The sequence below is a fragment of the Bos indicus genome, chromosome 7 (assembly GCF_029378745.1).
Source record: "Bos indicus isolate NIAB-ARS_2022 breed Sahiwal x Tharparkar chromosome 7, NIAB-ARS_B.indTharparkar_mat_pri_1.0, whole genome shotgun sequence".
NCBI lineage: Eukaryota > Metazoa > Chordata > Mammalia > Artiodactyla > Bovidae > Bos > Bos indicus.
The window spans coordinates 71,766,152-71,775,527 of record NC_091766.1 but is presented as its reverse complement, the minus strand read 5'-3'; the positions used below and the strand labels follow the sequence as shown (position 1 = coordinate 71,775,527).

The 9,376-nt window shown below is 38.4% G+C and overlaps 1 non-coding gene across 2 annotated transcripts; it reads left to right on the top strand.

Moving 5' to 3' along the window:
* The first annotated feature begins 1,158 nt into the window (after positions 1-1,158).
* Positions 1,159-6,912, top strand: FAM200C (family with sequence similarity 200 member C). 2 transcript variants are annotated; one of them, XR_011567784.1, is made up of 4 exons: positions 1,159-1,586; positions 2,421-2,498; positions 3,275-3,316; positions 4,483-6,912. It is a non-coding gene; the product is annotated as a family with sequence similarity 200 member C (transcript). The 2 variants fall into 2 exon arrangements; XR_011567785.1 differs by lacking the exon at positions 3,275-3,316 and having other exon boundaries at positions 1,160-1,586.
* The last annotated feature ends 2,464 nt before the right edge of the window (positions 6,913-9,376 follow it).

The following is a 9,376-nucleotide window of genomic DNA, read 5'->3' as shown; positions in this document are numbered from 1 at the left end:
GAATTCTATAATATCTGAAATCATGGCTTATTTCTGTTTCATTTTGGATAAAAGGCAACATCTATAACATTACTCAAGATACAAGCTTTGGTTTTATTATCTCAGTTATAGATGACTTGAGTGCTGGAACTATGTGCTATAGTTTGCACATGTTATCCCTCAGAAGACTTTCATGGGGTGAGTAATAGGATGATATCCTATTTCACAATAAGCATAAGGACTCATTGAGTCCAGGTAGCTTGCCCAGGTCCTAACAGTAAAAGGCTGGGGTCAGGACGTAAACCAAAGTCTTTGACTCTAAGCCTATTCCTTTCTCGAAGGCCCAGAGTTTTGGACCAGGAAGGCTGGTCTTTTGCAGTTTCTCTCATTGACAGAAACCTTAGGCAGGCTCTCGGTGTTTTTATCAGGCTCACCCTCAATACCTGAAAATGAGGTATCTGCCCCACCTTTGACATTTCTCCCTCCCCTAGGCTTGTGGGATGCCTCTCACAAGACTATACAAAAATGAATGCAATGTGATGTCATGAAAAACCCTTAAAATAGATAAGAGGACTGTATTTAGGTTTGTTTCATTCAACATTTTCTAGTTTCTACTTTAGGGTTTTTCCTAAAATCTCATATGGGTTTATTTCTCTAAAGGTCTTATTTAAAAGAACCTTAAAAGTCATTTCTCTAAGATGGATGCTGATTCTCATCAAATTCACCCACACGCTCTAATTAATGGGGAGATGGGGGCAACCAGCATGGGCGAGAGGACACAAGCTCATCCTCTACCATTTGATCTTAGAATTTACAGCTTGTCTCATTTGCCTGGATGTTTAGTTTGGAAGTAGAATTAACTTCTTTCTCTTCTTCCTCATTGATTCCACAAAGAAAATGGTTAATTATTGGAGCTTCATAATCGCCAGGATCAAAGCCTGACAATATAAATTTTTATTTCTAGCTCTCTGAATATTAAAAAGTAGAACTATGTGGCTTTACAGTGCTTTTCGTCCCTGAGATTCTATGATGCATCTTCTCTGCAGACAGAACTTGCAGAAAATTCCCAGCTCCACGTACACAACCTGAAAAGAGAACCAGCGCGCGTGCTCCTTCCTGGAGGCGGTGGGGGGGGGGGCCCTAGCCGTTTGCCAGTGCGCCTGCGTGAGAGGATTCGCCTCGTCCTGTCTGCGGGCGGGAAGGCTCCAGGAGAACCCGGATGGAGCCCGGCGCGGTAGGAGCCGGGGATGCTGCGGGCGCAGCTATCACACCGCGCCTCGCAGGGTCCTGCTCCGGGGTCGCACCCAAGAAGCCGCCGCCTAGACTGGTTCCAGCTCCCGGAGGCTGAGCCCCAGCCTGAGCAGAGAGGGAAGTGGAGCCCGAAACGGGCGCCTAAAAGAAGCCCGAGCATCTCTTGGGCCTGCGCCTGTGTCTCGGAGCCGTCGGCTGGAGACCGAGCAGTCTTCTTCCCGCGCCGCCGGCGTCCTTAGCTCGCCCGGGCAGCCTCCTAAATGCTCCGTCCTTTATAATACACCAAGCCTTACCAGTTACAAGCCCATGTCGTTTACTTGCACGCTCATAATTAAACCTCCCAACAGCCCTATAAGGTAGGTACTGTTGTCATCCCCAGTTGAGGCGTTGAAGCTTGGACAGGTCCCAGCCTCTAAGTGACAAAGCCAGCATCCCAGGCGTTTGCCTCTGGTGCATTTGCTCGGCTATTGCATTCCCGTACCTTCTCTCCTGGTTTTTGCTTTTAATAACGTAAAAATAGTGAATTTTCAATCCTCTGCCTCCCTGGATACCTGCACCTACCATGGACTGGCATAGGCAGAGGCCACGTAGAAGTCTGATTGTGTTTGGTTTGGTTTTTAAGGTTTACTGCCGCACTTTGGTGGTGTCACTGCTGACATAGATGTTTGAGCCTTCCCCGGGTGTTTCTGTTGTATGAATGTTTACTTGTAACTGACTGATTTTTCTCTCAATTGTGATACTGTTTCATATCTACCCTTCATAAACTTGCAAAACATTTTACTCTGTTGCATCTGTTCTTTCATTCTGCATCTTCAGATGGCTTTCAGCAAATTCTCAAAAATCTTTCTGAAAACTAATTATGTCTATCTTAGTAAGTAAGCCTTTTTGTTTATTTTACTGTTTATTATGGGAAATTTCCAGCATACATAGAGTGAGTACGGTGTAATGATGTGTGTCCATCAGCCAGCCAACTCAAGACCAGTCCTTTTCTATTTCTACCTGCATTGTGTGTGTGTGCTGAAGTACTGTATTTCAGAGAGCCCAGACATCATTCCACCAGTAAATAATTAAGTCTGTGTTTCTAATGATGAAGACTTTTAAAAAACACAACCATACCATGATCACACTGTTTCAGTTAATAATAATTCCTTAATAAGATGATGCTTTTTTTTAATGTTTACATATTTTAGGGTATTGTGATTGCTAAATACCACAAAGGAACAAGTGAGAATTGTGAGATTCTATAACACAAGAAAGCCTCTTGGGCGGTAAGTTCATCTTTGAGGATCTTAAAACTTCTTGCTACCTGTTCTCCCTTTTTGAGGGGGAGGGAGAAGAATTTTTCTAAAAATTCTCTTGTTCCAAACAGGTTAATCTTCAATCAAAATATATGTGAGTAGCATAGAATGGATAGGAATGTACTCTTAACTCATCCTATAATTTCTAGTTGGAAGTCATTAGAACTAAACCTGAAGTAAAAATCATTTGAAGTAAAGCTTTCTCCTTCACTTTCTCTGTACCCCCAAAATATACATAACAATATACAGAAAGATAAGCATTTTTTTATGTTCATCTCATAATTCTGTTATCAGTTAGGAGAGGTTCTAAACACAGTCTGCCCATGATCTCCTCACTTGACAAAAGAAAGCTTAAGATCAACTCTAAATTGTCTTTACCAACTGGCAGACATCTTTCAATTTTAAACTGGTCAATAGCAACCATATGGTAGATCAACTTGGCTAGTTACATAGAAGCACAATTTACAACTTGTTATTCTTGGCAGAGCCTCTAGCAAGCTAGGGCTTTAAGTAAATATTCTTGGCTTACTTACTGTGATTTTTTTATGGCTAAAGTGGGTATTTGGATTTCAGTGTACCCCTGTTACATTATTTCAGCCATATTCTGTGGTACAGAACTTTGGGAATCATTTATATGGGAGACAGAATTGATTTCTAAGGCATATTTGAGCCTACATGTGGATTATACCATTACTCATTGCTCAGGAGGAAAAAAGAGAAAAAGAAAAACATATCTTTCTTTTTAGGTCCCTCAGCTTTCATAGGAAGTTGTCATCAACTCAGAAAAGGTAAATGGGTCTTAAAGCACTTAGTGTTTACTTAGCAACCTAGAATATCTATAAGGCTAGGAACTGGCCTGGGGATGTGTTCATTCCTCTAAATCTGTCTGTGTACTTGGATGTGTATCAGAATCACCTGGACAACTGTATTTTCGCTTCTCTTGTCCTACTTCTGGAGAATGATGATGTATTAGTTCTGAGGTGGTACAGGGAAAAGTTTTCTTTCAGAAGTGCTCCCAGTGATTGTGATAGGTAATCTCGTTAAGAGATTTCTGTTCTGGGTACTATTCAGGAAAATTATCTAAAACACTTTATTTAGAGTACATATTTGGGGCCCCTACTCCAGAGCTGTTCAGGAATATGTATTTTAGCAAGAGACTTAGATGATTCCTCCATTTATTTAGTAAACTAAAGAAAACCTGCCCTCTACATCCTTTCCTACTATAATTAAGGCTTTTCCTCTATGAGAGGACTTTTTCTGAAATTTCAATAACAAGAGTAGTTGTGTTTCTCCTGAGCCACTTGCTTGCTTTTTTTATATGACAGTATGAATCACGGACTGATAGTGCGTATCCTGCTTCTGTGTCACATGTGGCTTAGTCAGACCTGTTTGAAATTCTCTGCTTAGGTTGGAGTCAGAGCCACTCAAGGATCAACTAGTTTTATAGACTATTTGATTTAAATCCTTATATATTAGAAAGAACTAGCCACCATGTCAGAATCTGTCCTTAGAGTATTTAGTGAAGACTTCCTTCTCCATTCACTAGTTTATAACTGGGGGTGTGCATGCATCTCTAGCATAGGATGGAAGGGAGGGATGGCAGTGAGATGCCTTTTCTGGGGATACAAAACGTACCAGATTTGTTTGGAATATACATCATTGAAAACAAAGTAAGCCATAACTGCAGCTCACCAATAGAGAACTTACAGGGTATTCACAATTTGCATAAGCCCTAATCTCTCATATATAACTTGGTGGCAAGGTGTTTGTTCCAAGGCTTTAGCTGTGAGTTTGCTCAATTTAAGTTGTCATATTGTCATGGCTTACTTTGAACTGACATGTTACAGGATATTTATTGACGTGTACACAGATGACGGGATGGCATGAGAAGTGGCTTTGTTTTAATTCAGTTAGCCACTGGTTTTTAATGTCTGGGTTATATTTTACTTCCAAGCAAAAGTCTCCAACATCTGTGGAATACTGCGTGAGAAGTTTGGGGTGCCATGTCGAAGAAACGCAAATGGGACGATGACTATGTTCGTTACTGGTTCACCTGTGTGACAGAGATTGATGGGACTCAGCGCCCACAGTGTGTACTGTGTAACTCGGTATTTTCAAATGCTGACCTCCGACCGTCAAAACTGTCTGACCATTTTAACAGACAGCATGGTGGTATAGGTGGGCACGATCTCAGCAGCCTGAAACATGTGCCAGTACCAGCTGATCAGAGTGAAACCCTGAAAACATTTGGAGTTGCATCTCAGGAAGATGCCTTACTGCAGGCATCATATCAGTTCGCATATTTATGTGCCAAAGAGAAGAATCCTCATACAATAGCTGAAAAATTAGTGAAACCTTGTGCACTGGAAATAGCACAAATAGTTTTGGGACCAGATGCACAAAAGAAGCTTCAGCAGGTTCCCTTATCAGATGATGTCATCCATTCTAGAATTGATGAAATGAGCCAGGATATCTTACAGCAAGTTCTAGAAGATATCAAAGCCAGTCCTCTTAAAGTGGGTATTCAGCTTGCGGAGACAACAGACATGGATGACTGCAGTCAGCTGATGGCTTTTGTGCGATACATAAGAGAGAGAGAGATTGTAGAAGAATTCCTGTTCTGTGAACCACTGCAGTTAACAATGAAGGGAAAAGATGTGTTTAACCTGTTCAGAGACTTCTTTTTGAAACATAAGATAGCACTCGATGTATGCGGCTCTGTTTGTACTGATGGTGCCTCTTCTATGCTAGGAGAAAATTCAGAGTTTGTTTGCTGTGTGAAAAAAGAGGTACCTCATATCGTGATCACACATTGTTTGTTGAACCCTCATACACTTGTCACAAAGACATTGCCTACAAAACTGAGGGATGCTCTTTTTACTGTGGTGAGGGTAATAAATTTTATCAAAGGGCGAGCTCCAAATCATCGCCTGTTTCAGGCTTTTTTTGAAGAAATTGGAATAGAGTATAGTGTTCTCCTTTTCCATACTGAAATGAGGTGGCTTTCCCGAGGCCAGATACTTACTCATATTTTTGAAATGCATGAAGAAATAAATCAGTTTCTTCACCACCAAAGCAGCAATTTAGTTGATGGCTTTGAAAACAAAGAGTTTAAAATTCACCTTGCATACCTTGCAGATTTATTCAAACACCTAAATGAACTTAGTGCATCTATGCAAAGGACTGGAATGAACACAGTATCAGCTAGAGAGAAGTTGTCTGCCTTTGTTAGGAAGTTTCCATTTTGGCTAAAGCGGATTGAGAAAAGAAATTTTACCAACTTTCCTTTTCTTGAAGAAATTGTTGTTTCCGATAATGAAGCTTTATGCATCGCAGCTGAAATAACCCTGCACCTACAACAGTTGAGCAGCTTCTTCAACGGCTATTTCTCTGTTGGAGATCTTGATGAGGCAAGTAAGTGGATACTGGATCCATTTCTTTTTAATCTGGACTTTGTCGATGATGGTTATTTAGTGAAAAATGATCTTGCTGAATTACGAGCTAGTGGCCAAATCCTAATGGAATTTGAGACAATGAAGCTTGAGGATTTCTGGTGTGCTCAATTCACAGTGTTTCCCAGCCTGGCAAAGACAGCACTAGAAATCCTTATACCATTTGCAACTACATACCTTTGTGAGTTGGGATTTTCATCACTTTTGCATTTTAAAACCAAGTCCAGAAGCTGCTTGAATATGAGTGATGACATCCGTGTGGCTATTTCAAAAAAAGTTCCTCGTTTCTCAGATATCATTGAACAAAAACTACAGCTCCAGCAGAAGTCACTGTAAAATGACAAACTTTTTGTGTATAATTTTTAACATATTCTTCAGTCCATTGTAAAATTAAGCTATAATTCTCTCTTTTATATTTATGATATACCAAATCCTATGTTTTAGAAAGTTCAGCATTTTTAACTTTCAATTTTCATGTGAGACATTAAAATATGTTTTGAGAATTAATAGCACAAGCAGCAGAAAAGATTAAGTGCTACTAATATATAGGATTCTTCTAAGTATCTGTTTAGCCTTTTGATGTGATACATATAAAAAAGACACCCAAACACTGGAATATCCAAGCTATTTGGCATAATAGGCTATGAATAGAGCCAAGAGAAAAAGAGAAGACCTCCCAGAACATACCATCTCACGTTAAAAGTCAAAGTCAAAGGATGAAATGACATACTGAGTCCTTCCATGTGCTTAAGGGTTGTTTTAGGGACATAATGTTATCAGAAGAGGGTTATGAAATGTTATAGTGAAAGGATGATCCTAGTTAACATAAGATTTATTTTTAAATGTATTATTTGGAGTTAGTCTGAATGTCCATTCCTCTGGTTCTATGCTCTAAATTCCATGACACTAATAAACATCCTGATACCTTGGTAGTCATTCCTTGTCTTCTTTTAAGTTATATCTAGACCCCAAGTCTTTGGGGCAGCTAAAGAGGAGATCATAGAGCCCTGTTCAAGAAATTCTAATTTAACTGGCCTGGGCCAAGGAGCTTCATTCTCAACCAGCTTTCCAGACGGTTCTGATGGATTCTTTGGCCCTCTCACCTCATCTTATTTTTCCTACACTTAGTTTTCCTTTGGCCCAGTTTCTTCACTTATTTTATACCTTATGCTATATGTATTTTTCTAAGATTAAAACTTTTGAATGGATCAAAATATAAATAATAGAGAAATTAACATAGAAGTCACTGTAGTAACTCAGGGCCACCAAAAAAAAGTCCCCGTGGAACTCTAGGTTGATATACTTTCCTGGATGATAATTGGCTAGATTTGTTTGTAAACGTAAAGAAACTAGGATTTTTATTTCAAAAATAAAAATCATACAGTTTTATCCAAGCCCTGTATGCTCAAAGCTGGAAAAGAAATGAGTCGTATAGTGAAAAGCCACAGTCCCCTTCCTACCCAGTTACCTTAACAGTTGCTGTTTTAACAATTTATAGTCCCCCCCAAAATATCTACGTAATATGTTACACCAGATATACATAACATTGACTTATAAGAGTCAGAAGTTATATATTGACTCCTCCAGATAATATGTAAGCACTGAATTTATAAAGCATCCATCTCCTACTACTTCCAGTTTTTTGTCATGGCAGTATTAATTTTACTTCCTCTGTTGATTCTTCATAGCCCTTTGATTGAAGATTTTTTTCCCTCTAGGAATTTCTCACATGGAAAGAATCAGGGGTGTCCACAAAGTTTATAAGGTGGGTAATCATAGCATTTTTGAAAACAAATTTTTTAACTTGAAGGGGAATGATATCTATCAAATTTAGATGCCACTTGAGTATGCAAATTGAAATTTATATTTCCTACACAAAATTAAACTTTATCACTATCCACCAAAATGCTTTATCAATGAACGTAAATACACCCCTTCTTTTCTATAAAAATTTTAGTTAGAAAATATAAGTCCTAATTTTTCCTAGTATAATCTAACATCAAGAGCAGTGGAGAAATTTCCAAAGCTGATACAGGAAAAAATCTGGAAGAGTATATACGAAGTTTAATATGAATGCATATCTAAAGATAGGAAGGAAGTAGGGATGGGAGCAAAGGCATGAATGAAGCCTGGGACCTAACAATACAATAGCAAGATTAGGATGAAGTGCCAGAAGCAAATGACTTATGATAGCCAGCCATTAGTCCACGAGAATTTTCTCTTAGACTACATTCATTAATTTCTGCTCTGTAACAAAAATCCAAAGGACATTCTGAAGGCAACGGCTAACAAAGTTCTTCATTCTTTTTTAAATTCTATAACAGTTCATTTTCCTCTGATCAAATGAAAGAGACTGCAGTGTCTGCTAAAATGAAAACTTGAATTTCTTCTTTTTTTAATTTAAAAAATCTTCAGTGATACATATATTGGCAGGTTTAAGTCCTATATGTTGTTTCTTTTTCTTCCAAGGAAGAAATAATTTTTTTCTTATATTTTCACAATATGAGGTCATTGATAATTGCAAAAAGCCAAGATGTATAAAGTATAAAGACATAATTTTATAACCAGCAGATGTCACTCTTAGTGGATGATTGGTTAAAAGCAAACTTACTCTCATTACAATTTCCCCAAATATCTGATTTTCAACATCTTTAGAAAAGTGGTGTGAGTCTGGAGCTTCCAGTTGTCAACTTCCCTGCCAGAGGGTGGAGCCAGCAGAGACAAAGCCAAGAAAAGGAAAGAGGTTCCTTACAACGTTGCTTCCGCACCTAAATGCATTATACTTTTTTAACTTTTTAGTTCTATAAACTAATTCCCTCTTCTGCAGTTTCCTGTCACATGCAACCGAGAGACTTACTTCATATACTTGGTTTCCAGTCTTACTTTTATGAATGGCTAATAGGAAAGTTTTTACTCCATTAATTTTACTATCAATTTTAGACAACTCTTACTTGTCCCCTATAAGATGAAACAATTGGACAAGTTTTCCCTAGGGAACCTTTTCATTTTTTTCTACAGAGGTCATATTTCATCTGCTTAATTTGAATTTTGATGGTATGACATAGTAGACCCTTTCCTAGATATAAATAGAAAAATAGACTTTTTGTTGTTTTTTTTTTCTTTTTGGTAATGGCATCAGCTTGGTTTCTGGAGCAATCACAGTTCTTATGTATCATTTCCTTCTACTAACAAAAGACGTAACCTAGAATTTTGGACACTTTGACCCTTTATCAGGTTTACTTTTTTATTCTGGTAAGAGACCTTTATCTCTAATGCTGTATTATGAAAGGTCTCAAACATACCAAAAAGTTGGACGAGTAATACAGTGGACACCCATATGGTTATTTTCTAGATTCAAAAACTGTTAACATTTTGCTATAGTTATCTGTTTATATA